This window comes from Canis lupus, chromosome 6, assembly GCF_048164855.1.
Source record: "Canis lupus baileyi chromosome 6, mCanLup2.hap1, whole genome shotgun sequence".
In the NCBI taxonomy this organism is placed as follows: Eukaryota; Metazoa; Chordata; class Mammalia; order Carnivora; family Canidae; genus Canis; species Canis lupus.
The window spans coordinates 40,564,575-40,577,870 of NC_132843.1; the positions used below are offsets into that span (position 1 = coordinate 40,564,575).

A 13,296-nucleotide genomic window follows, 5' to 3' on the forward strand; every position below is an offset into this window, starting at 1 on the left:
CAGATTGTTCAAGAGTGAGACAAGCAACCCCTGCCTGCCTGGGGCTGGAGACATTGGGCTGTGGGTGATTCAGCCAGTGTGGCGGGTAGCTGTGATCTGCAAAGGGCTGGATGTCAGAAGCTTCGAGATTGCAACCACAGGCTTGTATCCTCTACTTGCGGGTGTGAGAATGAGAGAGGCTGCCCTGGGTCCGGCCTGGCCTCTCTCCCCCTCAGTGTGGCACCTCAAGGTCTGCCAGGGACTTAGGTCAGGAAAGACCAGTGGCCTAGAGCTGTAAAAAGTCCCCGGTGCTGGGCCAGCATGGAGGGCGAGCTGGCTGACCTTCCAGGGTCCTTGCCCAGCAGGTCCTCAGGGCTCCCTGAGGGCCCACAACCCCACCCCAAGCTGTGGTTTCCACAAGCAAACAGTCCTCACCCAGGAGGGCTTGGCCAGGGCTGTGGGGATGGGGATGGGGACGGGGACCGGGACGGGGGCAGAGCCACTGGTTGCCCCTCCCCTTGAAGTGACCAGGGACTGAAATGTCCAGGTCTGGACTCCAACCCAGGGGTTTGTACCCACAAGGCTCAGGGACGACCTGGGAAGGAATCTCCCAACAGTGGGTAGGAGCGGGGGCAGGGCTGAGGGCTCTCTGGTCTGAAGGTGCAGAGCGGGTCGGGGGAGCCCAGAGTGGATGTGGGGACTTGCAGGAGGACACATGGTGGGACAGGACAGGCTGCAGAGCCTGTGGCAGGAGGAGCCCATCCTTCTGCACCCCTGCCTGTGTCGGAGTGTGGGCCCATTGCCGGCAGAGCCTCCCAGGGAAGTGCTGGTTGGGGTGCTGCTCCTGGGGGGCTGTGCCCTGTGTGTGGGGGCAGGGCGGGCCCGAGGGTGCAGACAGAGCCCTGGGGTGCCAGCAGGACGGACAGCAGAGCCCGAGGCTGAGGGGGAGCCCAGGGACACAGGTCAGGAGCCCTAGGGGTTCAGACTGGGGAGGTGAGACCACCAGGCTGCTTGTGAGCTCAGGGTCGGGGCTTCTCCAGCACCGGGGCTCCTAGACGGGGCTGTTCCTACATTTGCTCTGCAATGATCTCCTGAGCCCACTGCAGGAGCTGAGGTAACAGGAGAGACCTGAATGGGCTAATCTACTGGACAGTGAGGTCCCAGGGCTAACAGTTAGCCCCGCCCTTGGGGTGTGGAAGAGCCCAAGGTCTCTTGAGTGACGTCTTTCATCCTCTCTTCCTCTATGTTCTAGATGCTTCCCCTGCCTCACTGTAGGCCCAGATGGATCCAGCAGGGAGGCAGCCTGCCATGGGCCCCTGTTCAGGGGACCCCCAACTGGGCGGGGCCTCCTGGCTCCTGGGACTCACCAGCCTCCTCCTCAGTGAGTGGCCCGGGCTCCCGGGGAGGGAGGACCCCCGGGCGGGCAGGGAGGCAGGAGCTGCGGGGCTGTCTGGTGTCTCTGGGGAGGAGCAGAGGAAGCAGCCCTGTGATATGGAGCACACGCGGTGCGTCTGGTTTCCAGCCCCGGGGGCAGCGGAATGAACACAGGAGCTTCTGGCGGAGGCCAGGCTGGGAGCCCTGACCCTGGCTGCCTGGCTGCAGGACGGAACCCCCAGCAGGGGTGAGGCCAGGGGAGCCCGCAGCCCCCTGGGGAGAGGGATGGAGGAGACCAAGCGGGGGCTGTTGGGAACCAGGGTGGGGACGGGCACCCCCTGGCCTGCGATGCTCAGGGGACCGGGCAGCCCCTGCAGCTGCTGTGCCCGGGCGGGGCCGACCCAGAGCCCAGGGCTGAGCTGGAGAAGAAAGCAGGTGTCCTCTGGCTCCTGGGGCGACATGGCCCCTGACTATGGTGACATTCTGTTGGAAAAGGAAGGAAAGGCGGCCTCCAGAATTCAAGGGGTCTGTGCCTCTGCTGCATGTGAGACTGTGCCTGGAACAGGAGACTGAGGACAGGGGCTCCAGGTGGGGGTACCCTGGGGGGTCAGGAGGGAAGCAGAGGGGGCCCCGAAAGGGGACTGAAAGAAGGTCTGTGCTAACCAGAGTGGGATTTTCCAGTTCTTACTTCATCAGACCACCTGCTTCCTTTTTTTTTTTTTAAGATTTTGTTTATTTATTCATAGAGACACAGAGAGAGAGAGAGAGAGAGAGAGAGAGAGAGAGAGGCAGAGACACAGGCAGAGGGAGAAGCAGGCTCCATGCAGGAAGCCCGATGTGGGACTCCAACCCCGGGTCTCCAGGATCACACCCCAGGCTGGAGGCCAGGCTAAACCCCTGCGCCACCAGGGCTGCCCAGACCACCTGCTTCTTTGTAACAAAGTAAATGAGAACGAAAGAGAACGCAGTAAGATACAGAGAATTGTATCCAGGGCAGGTGCTTTGCAGGACAGCATGTCAGGCCTAGACCTCCTCCTACACGGGGTGTCAGAGGGGAGTGAGTGTGTACGAGGTGACAGAGGAGGAGCCCTTGAGGCTGAGGAGGAATCAGGTGTCAGTGTCCTGGCTGGCCGAGGCAGGGACAGCATGGATACCTGTCCTGGGGACCGGTGGCCAAGTGAGTAAGGGGTGCTGGGCCCCATGTGGGGTCCCCAGGCCTAGAGAGAAGCCATAGGGACTGGGTAAAGGCCAGGAAGGGAATCTCCAACAGGTGAGCAGCTCCTTTCTGCAGAAATGCTCTCGGTACGGATGGTAAATGTGCCAGAGCTGTTGGTCCGAGTCCCCTGCACTTCATCCTCTCCCTGTTGGGGGTCAGGACCCTGCAGGTGAGCGAGGTCACATGACCTGGTCAAGGGGACGCTGCCCTGGGACAGGAGTGATTCCAGCATCGCTTCACACTCATGCACTCTCCTGCCTTCCAGGAGTCACGGAGCACATGAGAGGGATTTAATGGCAAGATGGGTTCTGGGCTTTTCTCCTTCATTCCTCCTGGAAACCACCCTCACTTCCTGTGCCCTCTGCCCTAGGCGTCTGCAGCACTGGCACCCAGGGTTCTGAAGCCCATGGTTCTGGAGTTGAGGATTCTGGAAACCCCGTTTCTCTGAAGGGGATGCAAGGAGCTTCTGTGTTGTTTCAAGTGCTCAGAAACCCAGACTTGCCTGCAGGAGTCGAGCTGGAGAAGATGACCTGGGGGATCTCCTCCGGGGCAAACTACACAACCCTGCTGCAGGTCTCCCCTGGGGCACGCGATCCAGAATGGGTCAACTTCCAGGACAAGTTCCAGAAGAGGGTCCATGTGCTCAACTTGACGACCCTGAGGATGAACAACCTGACCCCGGAGGACACTGGGCTGTACCGGACTCGGGGCTCAAACACCAGAGGAATAATGTATGACCGGGATTTCCACCTGACTATGTATGGTGCGTGGAGGCTCCTCCCCCAGCCCCAGAGCTGACCTCTTTCCTCTGTCCCTGGAAGGTCCTCACACCCCACTCATGGGGTTCCCTCCAGATCCCAGCCTTCAGACTCTCTCTTCTCCCCTGGAATCAGATGCAGGGTGTTCACCACAAATGCAGGCAGAGCTGAGAGTCACCCCAGTACCACCCCAGGGATGGAATCACTTTGGTGCTTCGGGAGGGGAACCCTTGTGGGGGGAAGTGGGGATTTTGCCTTAACACTACTGTCCCCACAGGACTCAGGGTCCTCAGGCTGTCCCTTAGCTGTCTGTGCTGCTGGGACAGGTGAGGACACCTCAGGGGCTCACCACACCCCACCTGAGGGTCCTACTGTGCAGTCGGGCAGGAGTCCGACCCCAGAGCCTGTGCCCTGAGGTCCGGGTGTGGGCAGGGCTGTGCTGGTCTCTGGAGGCTCTGGGGAGAATCCATTTCTTTTCCTGTCCCCCCTTCTGGTGGCACCTGTATCCCCTGAGTCCTGGCCCCTTCCTCCACCTGCACAGCCAGCACTGCTGGGATGAGTCCTGCTGCAGAGGGAGCATTGCAGCCTCAGGCTGAGAGATTTGCAAGACCGATTAGGAGTCTGTCCCTTGTTTTTCGGGGGGACCTCGAGTTCAGTGCATATTCCTACCATATAGGGTGTCTATTCCTAGGGACCACACTGTGTCCCCCACTGCAGCTCCTCTGCTGAGAACCTGGGCTAATCTCTAAGGCCCTGATCAGGCCAGTGACTTCTGTACCAGGGGTATGGGGTCCTGACACCATCCCAGCAGGAGAAGATGGGCAGGGTCTACCAAGTTAAATTCTCCTGTTCCAACTTCTCCTTCTTCTATGGGACACCCCGCTTTCGTACAGTTAATGGAGTTTGGGTAGGTGGTTGCTGGACCAAATTTCTCCATTGAGATTTTTAAGAATTGCTCAGTCTAGTGAAATCCCATAGAGCTGACTCAGTGGCAACATCCTTATGGCACCTGCTGTAGTTTTGGTCACTTCTGTTCTATTTGTAATATGCTTTCACCATCCTGAGGGGAAGGAAACCAGAGCTTCAGGGAGATTCCAGAGGACGAAGCCTGAGCTGTGATGTTCTCTGCACACGTGACGCTCTGTCCTCTTGTTCCTCCTGCCCCAGAGCCCCTGCCCCTTCCCCAGATCTGGGCCAAGGATCGGTTCATCACCCCAGGCTGGTGCAATGTCACCGTGAAGTGTGACACCATGGGAACCAGGGAGGACCTGACCCTGTCCTGGGAGAGGAAGAGACTCCCCAGGGAACTGGAACAACGAGTGGCCCCAGGACCAGCTCCCAACCCTTGGACCCTGGCTCTGAGCCTGCCCCTCAGCCAGCCCAGGACCAGCCTCACCTGTGTGCTCAGCAACCGAGAGGACCAGAAAACTGTCACCTTGGACCTTGGGGACATCTGTGGCCACGGTGAGTGCATCCTGCAGAGGGGAGGGGATCCTGGGGCTCAGGCAGCCCTGGGTGAGGCTTCTCGGGTCTGTCCCCTTGTTTATGGCACCACCCTCCACCTGGTCACCCCATCCAGAGTCTGGCAGGCACATCCACCTGCTTCTGCCCTTGGGTGTTGCTCCCGGTCTCCTCTACCCCCACCCTCACCCCTGCTGGTCCAGGAAGCACCCAGCAGGGACCTCTGCCCACCCTCATCCATCATTCCTTGTGTCCAGGGTGGTTTTCAGGAGGGGAGTTGGGGGGTGTCAGGGGTCTGTGCCACCAGACGGGGTATGAGCCAGTGATCCCTCAGGATTGAGGGCCGGGAGCTCCTCTGCCCAATTGTGGGCTCGTGGACACAGGTCACCCCACCTGTTGGCCTGGATCCCGGATGTGTCCTGCTGTCCTCAGCCTCCAACCTCTGGTCAGGCTCCTCTCTCTTCCCTCAGCCCTTCCAGGTCAGGATCCTCACTCCCCCTACTCCCATCCAGGGACCCCTTGGCTCCAGCTGGCTCTGGGCCCTGACACCCAGCAGTCCCCGGGGCTGCCGCTGGGGGCAGGTCGAGCATGAAGAGAGTTTGACCCCGGGGTCTGGGCCTCAGGGGCTCAGGCCCCGCAGGAGCTGCTGCCGTCCTGCCCTCACACCTGCGTCCTCTCAGGAGCCGCCAGGGGCCCCCACACTGAGAGTGAGGCTCTGCGCCAGGATGAGCCTCCTCTGCAGCCCCAAACCCTGGACGGCAGCGGCCACGTCTGCTTCTCCTTGAATTCCTGTCCCAGCTCGGCCCTGGGCTGTTTGCTCACAGTCTGTGTTTCCCTGATCGAATGAGAGACCCGGTGCCCCGTGTGCCCCCTCGGCCCTCCCACCTCCTCCACCAGCTGCTGGGGCCCTGCTGTCTCAGTATCCCCGATTCCAGAGGAGCTTATCACTCAGACACTCACTGTGCCCTCTGGAAAGAGGCCCCTGCCTCCCTCTCACCCTCCTACCTGGCTCCTCCCTGCTTGGTCCCCCTCCCACCTGCCCCAGTGGGTGCTGGAGCTCCAGGGCTGGCAGGTGCCCCCCTCCCTGTTCATGGCCCTCTTTCCTGGAAGGCGGCACCCACCCTGCCTGTCTGCTCCCTGCACTCCTCCCTCAGGATGAGGTTTCCCATCACCTCCTCCAGGAGGCTCTCCCTGACCACGTGTGTACAGGCTGGGAGCTCCTGTGCCCTGGGATGGCTCTGGCTGGCTCCCTCTGGCACCTTCTCACCCTCCTCCCACTGAGGTGTCCTCAGGGGTGGGCACCGTGTCCTGTTCCTCTCAGCACCCGGGCCTCAAGCAGGAGCTCGGGAAGTGTTGAGTGAAAGCACCTGCCTTGCTGCTCCCTCCTCAGCTTCTGAGCAGGTGCCTTCAGACGTGTCCACGTACATGCTGGGCAATGGGCGTCTGTGCTTCTCTCTGTCCTTAACTTTCTCCATCTCTCTGTGCGGGGGAAGCAGATCCACAGGGACAGGCTGATGCCTCCCAACTACCCACCATCCTGCGGGTTGTTGTGGTCCTGCTGCTGATCCTGGGAGCTGGAGTGTTCCTCTGGAGGACACGAGTGAAGAAGAGCCTGGAGCCTGGGAGAGGCAGGTTGCACTTCTCCTCCCCGGGCCCACACACCTCCCTCCCCTGGACCCTGGGCTCCCTACCTCCTGCATTAACTGCTCAGGGGATGTCCCTGCAGGAGGCTGGTGGGGGCGGCCATGGCCTTGGGGTCATGGAGGGGAGGGGATAGGGTTTCAGGGCTCACACTCCAGCTCCCTGTGTTTATGACCCAGGTGCAGGGTCCCAGGAGGAGCACAGGGACCCAATGGGTGGCATCCACTATGCAGAACTGAGCCAGCAGGGTTCTGGAGACAGCAGGGACCAGGTGAGGCTGGGAGAGGGGGCAGCCTGAGTCCTCCCACATCCCTGTGTGCCTGGGTATGTGTTTGTCAATCCTCTTCATCCACAGGGTCTGACCTCGACGCCCCTGGAACTCTTTCCAGACAACACAGTATTAGTTACTAAATACACCTCAGGGCCCATGCAGTGCTGAGTGATTAGGGGAGGTCATGTCAGCAGCACTGGGTCTGGGGGGGGTCCCTCTGAGCCTCTCTGTCCCTCTGCTGTTACAGGACCCTCTGTCTGCATTCCAGGGTAGGGGTGCAGCTCGTCTAGAAGGGGAGACGCCCCTCACTACTGTCTACAGTGAGGTCCGCAGGCCAGGCAGGGCCCTGATGAGGATTTAATTGGAAGAAGCAGGAGAATCCGGCCCCCTGGGGACACCTGTCTTGGGACCATGATGCCTGCAGCCTTGGTCTCACCTCTTCCTCCTCTGACTCCTCTGGTGAGGGACTGGCTGGTCCAAGCATCAGCTAGTGTCTATGCTAAGTGGTTCTGCACACGTTCACCATGAGACACACACAGTGGTAGAGCAAGAGGGAAACTGAGTCCATGAATTGGTACCAACATGTTCCAGGTCGGCTCAGCCTCAGCCGGGACACCCCTGGATGGACTCTGCTCTCCTCCTCATCTATAGGACAGCAAACTACCTTCAGACCCTCGCCCCCTGGACGCACCACTGTGACTCACAGCCTCCCACCGGGACAGTCTGAAGAGCAGCCCGCGGTCAGGCTGGGCCGAGAGCTATTCAGGGACGCGATGCCTCCGTGGCGGTCAGCTCCGGCTGCGTGCTGCTCTGTGGCCCGCACTGCTCTGACCTCGTGCAGGCTGGGACCTCCCGGGCCTCGTGCACACGCCGTGACGTGGGGGTCTTGTGCGCAGGGTCGGGTCAGTAGAAGGAGGCCTTGGGGGCTGACTCTGGAGGCCGTGCAGCTGGGAGCGCTGGGCTGGGACCCCGCCCGGGGATCGGGGCTCCAGGGCGCGGCTCCCCAGCCCTCGGCTGTCTGTCCCGAGTCCTGGCAAAGCTCCCTTCTGTCCTGTCCTGCCGCAAATGGCAGAGCCTCCTACTGTTCAGGAAGAAATGGAAGTTTCTGGGTCCTACCAGTTAGCTTTTAACAGGCTGTGTTGATTGACACCTGCCTCCCTCCTTCTCCTGCCTCCGGGAAGGATGTCCTGGGGTCTCAGTAGGACTTTCCCCTGCACTCTAGAGACCTTCCCTGGGGACGAGCCACCCGTGCACTCTTCCTCAGAGCAGAGTAACTTTTTGTTTTTTTTTTAATGCCGTTTGCAATAGTAAAACAGCCAGAGGCGAAAGAGGAAAACGGATGACAGACAGGGACACACGTGTGCCCTGGAGCCGGGGCCCAGCCACAGCCTGGCTCTTCACTTGCCCCACACCCAGAGGCAGGGGACGGAGGCTTGAGGACACGAGAGGAGCCGAGTCCCCGGGAAGGCCAGAGCCGTGGTCCCCGAGAGCTGCGGCCCTGACCGTCCACCTTAGAGGCTGCAGGAAGGGAACCTCAATGCTCCACGATGCAGACAAACCCAGGGGATGAGACCTGAGGCTCCATAAATCTCTCAGTGGATCAGTCCTTCCACTGCGCCCCCATCCAGGTGCAGTGGGGGGACCCAGGAGCCTCGGGCACCTCCACTCCCTCTGCCACGTGGCTCCCTTCTGAACCTCCACGAGGGCATCAGTGGGACGGACCGACGCTGGGTCCTGGTCGACTCTCCTCCCGCAGAGACTCTCTGAGCCTGTAAAGTTCCTGCTTCCTGACTTGGTTTGCGAAAGCGAACGGATGGAGCGTGTGTGAGGATGCATCTGTCCTCTGCTTGCTCCCCCTTCTCAGCTGCCGCCCCCCGGTGCTGCTCACCAATGCTGCTCGCGCTCAGGGCGGCCCTAGTCCCAGGGCTGTTTCTCCCTCAGAGCCTGCGGCAGCCTGAGGGCGGAGGGCGGCCCGGAGCCCCGAGCTGGGGGCGGCACAGGCGTGCCTGGGCCCGCTGGCCCTGGGCTCGATGGCCTTTCTGTCCTTCAACACTGACCACGAGACTCTTTCCGGAACACGACTTGGTGTCAAGCAGAATATGGCAGTGCTGGCTTCATCATGGACTCATTTTTTAAAGATTTTATTTATTTGAGGGAGAGAGAGAACAAGCATGTGGGGGTGAGGAAGAGGGAGAAGCAGTCCCCCCCAACCGAGTCAGAGCACAGCACAGGGAGCTCAGTCCTAGGACCCTGGGATCATGACCTGAGCTGTAAGCAGATGCTTAAGTGACTGAACCAACCAGGTGTCCCCACGGTGAACTCATTTTTATTAAGAATCAAAGTTGACTGAACTAAGCTACTGTATTTTATTTCAAAGAATAATTTCTTGGATTTTCAGCTGGCTCAGTTTGTGACCCTTGCTCTCAGGATTGGAGTTCAAGCCCATGTTCTGTCTAGAGTGATTTGAATTAATTAATTAATCAAAGGATGGGATGCCTGGGTGGTTCAGTAGGTTAAGTGACTTACTTCGTCTTCAGTCATCATCTCAGGAATCTGAAATTGAGCCCCGCCTTGGGCTCCCCACTCAGGGAGAGTCTACTTGTCCCTTCCCTCTGCCCCTTCCCCTATTGTGCGCGTGCTCTCTCTCTCTCTGTCTCCCTCAAATAAATAAATAAAATCTTTAAAAAAAATAAAAAGGTAACTTTTAAAACAATCAAAGGTTATTACATCACATCGTTGTATTAAAGTGTGGGTCCTTATGAGTCAGTGAGGGAAGCCGCCCTGGACATATGTGTGCTCCTGTCCGCCAGGCAGGACCCAGGATTGTGGCAAAAGCCTCCAGAATGCAAGCTCTCCCCCAGCCTTTCATGGGATTGGACTGGGTCCTCCTCCTGTATGTTTCGTGTGTCCAGAAGTGCACGTGGAGCATGAACACCAGGAGCCTGGATCCCACAAGGACTGTGGCCCCACCTTCCCTCTAGTGGCTGTTCTCAGTTTTCCTGAGAGCTGGAACTCATCCCTGTTCAGAGCAAAGAGTCTCTTCTGTAGTCTGTGTGTCCTCGCCTCATAAATTACTTCATATGAGAGAGACAGACAGACACAGACAGACCCACAGGTGCACCTGTCACCTGCCTGCTGGGGGAGCTCCTGCCTGTGCCTTCACTACCTTGTTGGTCTCTGGGAATTCCCTCAGTCCCACTTTGTCCTGCCCCCCCCCCCCCCCCCCCCCCCCCCCCCCCCCCCCCCCCCCCCCCCGGCCACCTGCCTCTTCTTTTATCATGCAGTTCCCTGCTCAGCACCCAACATCGCTGTGGGGATCCTACTGTCTCCTGCATCAGGGGGTTTTGTCTGGAGGATGAAATCCTGCCTCGGTGGCACCTGGGCTCATGCAGGTTCTGGTCTCTGCAATCTTTCATCCCTCTGCCTCAAAATCCTGAGTGCCCAAAAGATGAAATGAAAAATCAGGAAATAACCACTAATTCAAAGTAAGTGAAACAAAAATTTTTGCTTCACTTTATACAAATACATTGAAAATGTAGATGAAATGGTTAATTTTCAAGAAAGTATGATGTAGTGATAGGAGAAAGGAGAAAGCCTCAGGGCAGGTACGGTGCCTGCTGGGTGAACAAGCGCTGCCGCGTTTCCCCGTCGCCCGCAGACCCCCACCACACCTCAGCTGACCCTGGAGGGAGTTCTTCCCTCACACTGAGCTCCTTGGTGATTTTCGGGTCCCCAGCTGGGCATCCTAGGATCTGAGGCAGTCCTGACACTGTCTACCTGCAGCTCAGGTCAGACCCCATGGGGGAGGGTTCAGGCCACCGCACCTGTGCCTCCACTCGGACCCAGGCAGCTCTGGTCTGTGCCTCTGAGCACCCGGCTGTGCCTCGCAGGTTCCCATGAGCGGCCTGTCAGGCTGCTGATTTCCTGGGGCAGCTCACCCGGCAATGGGACCCCGAGTCCTTCCTAGCTTACGGGTCGGTTATACAGGGTATAAGTCACGAGCAGCCGGGGGCAGAGGGGCCGGGGACAAGGCATGTGGGGAGGGGTGTGGAGCTGCCATCCCTCTAGGTGAGCCCCCATCCTGGATTTTTCTTTTCCTCTGCCCGTGAGTCTGAGCCTCCTGCAAGCCTGGTTTCCACATCCACCCTTCTCTAGGGGCACCAACCCTCTCTCACTGCACCTGTTCCAGGACCTACTTCCTGAGCTCCCTCATCCCTCTCCTGTCCTCTAATTCATCTTCCACACAATGTCTGTCTGAAGTGATCCTTAAAAGTGGGAATCACATGAAATCATTGTCCTGAAAACCATCTAGTGGCTTCCTTTTGCAGGTGGATTACTCCCAGCTTCCTACCCAACCTGCAGAGCCTTCCTTCCCCCATCCTCCTGTCTTCAGACCTCGTCTTGGCTCATTCTGTTCCAGCCTCACCTCCCCATAGGTGTCCATGATCACGATCATTGCTGCATTGGGACCTTAGCATATGCTTTTCCTCTCCTCGGTGTAATTAATTCTAATTGTCACCACTCTTGGGGACCTTTCTTCACAAGACACCCACGCCCCACACCCCCAGCAAACCACCAGCATAGTGTCACATTATTGCAAGTGTCACTCGGGTTCCTGGTTCCTGGCAACAGAGATGAACTGGTTGAATGTATATATTAGAGGAGTGCAAGTGGCCCTGGACGGTGAAGCCCCTGACGACCAGGACCTGCCCCTCCAGGAACTACACCAGGAGTGACACCTCGGTGAGCTGGTCAGTCACAGGGGATCTGTGACTCGCAGGGACCTCACAACTCCTACCCCAGCACCACTGATCTGGACACCTGCTTGGCCCAGGACTGCTGCCACCTCCGTAAATGATGGCTACCCTTAGAGGTACAGGCCGTGTCCCACGGCACTAGCTCCAGGTAGAAGGTCCAGGGTGGGACATCTGACCCCAGAGCCCAGGTCCTGTGTCATCTCAGCTGCAAAGATGCAAGGCAGTGGGTACCTGGCATTTCCAGCTTCTCTGGGGGGATGTTGGCTCTGGTTCATGAGGAGACAATTCCCCAAATGTGGGAAGTAAGTTCAGAGGCCGAGCAACAGGTAAGGAATCTGTGCCAGCCCCTTTCTGTGTTCTTTATGGAACTTATAATGATTTGAAATCATGTGGTGTTGATGCTTCCCTGCCCTGGCTCCCTGACTAGGATGGGAGCTCCGTGAGAGCAGGTACTGGTCCCCACTGTGTCCTCGGTCACCACTGTGTCCCCCATACCCTCAGCCATGCCAAGCTGGTCCAGCATTGATTGCCCAAGGTGGGCTAAGGCCCCAACGGAGTACAGATCTGTACCAGACAAGTAGAGTCAGGAAAAATACAATGGTAACATGTCACCTGGCATGAGAAGGTCTGTGACCAGCGCTGATAGTGACCACTGTGTTGCCTAATGGTAGAGGGTCATGAATGAACTACTCAGAAGCAGTGTCAGAGTAGTGGTGAGCCTGAGGCCCTGCTGCCACTTGCTGAGGAACACAGGGCGGTAGCAGACATGCTGAAATGGTTTTCTTGTGTCATAGACGGCCAAAGGGAAACTTGGGTCATAATTTATCAGCTTCCATATTGTCCAGTGTTTCCCCAGATTAGAGCAAAGAGCACGTTGGGTATCAGGTGCAGGGAAAGAGTGTGCCCGAGCTGGGAGGGTGACACACATGTGCCTGACCCAACGCTGTGTGCCCTAGGCAAGGCCCGTGCTGAGCAAGCACCTCTGTAGCTTTGCTTCCTCGGCTCTGAAACAGGAGAGGCTCCTCCTCTTTAAGCATGCCAGTGATGTGATGGGACAGCAGGTGCTACAGCAGCGTCACTCCTGTCCGCTTCTTTTTTCTCCATCTTAGCTATTCCCTCACCAAGCTTCCAGACTACAGCCGACCGCAGCTCCTCCCACAGCCCTGAAGGGACCATTTTCACCTGACCTCCTCCTTGTCCCCTAATGTCCGAGAGGTTGAGTGGAGTTGGCATTCTGAACCCGAGTAACAACATTTGCTGGTGTCCTAGAGGCCTGATGCCTCTGGTCCTGACTGTATGAGCTTGAAGGAAAATATAAGAGCTACTTCTCCCTGACAGAGATGGCAGTTTGAGCATCAGGAATTTCACTACGGAAAGGAGTGGGTGGTATACAGCAGGTATCCTTTTCTCACAGGAAAATCCCCAAAGGAAGTCTTTAAATTCTGTGTAAATGGTAAGGTGAGCCCCAGTCAGGAATTCCAACACCTTTATCAAAGTATGTTGAACTACATAAGTTTAATAATGTCAACTCTTCTTTAGGAATAGTTGCAACTTTTTTGATGCCCTAACAATAAAAGCTTAATTTTAAAGATCTCATCTTAGAAAAACTTAGTGAAGATGTCTTAAAAAGCATAAAAACAAATGAAAGCCATCCAATTTCTTTCTTTCTTTCTTTCTTTCTTTCTTTCTTTCTTTCTTTCTTTCTTTCTTTTTCTTTCTTTCTTTTCTTTCTTGATTTTATTTGTCCATTCATGAGAGACACAGAGAAAGAGAGAGAGGGGCACAGAGACACAGGCAGAGGGAGAAGCAGGCTCCATGCAGGGAGCCCAATGTGGGACT

General features: G+C 57.5%; 1 protein-coding gene and 1 long non-coding RNA gene across 3 annotated transcripts in view; both read left to right on the top strand.

The window, feature by feature from the left end:
* Positions 1-1,367: 1,367 nt before the first annotated feature.
* LOC140635419 (SLAM family member 8-like) overlaps positions 1,368-13,296 on the top strand; it is a 74,440-nt gene continuing 62,511 nt past the window's right edge. Inside the window, exon 1 of the mRNA XM_072830084.1 lies at positions 1,368-1,600. The gene's annotated coding sequence lies outside the window, so the exon portion shown is untranslated. The remainder of the gene's footprint in view (positions 1,601-13,296) is intronic.
* Positions 3,633-9,747, top strand: LOC140635415 (uncharacterized). 2 transcript variants are annotated; one of them, XR_012032741.1, is made up of 3 exons: positions 3,633-4,791; positions 6,285-6,700; positions 6,948-9,747. It is a non-coding gene; the product is annotated as an uncharacterized lncRNA (long non-coding RNA). The 2 variants fall into 2 exon arrangements; XR_012032742.1 differs by having other exon boundaries at positions 6,969-9,747.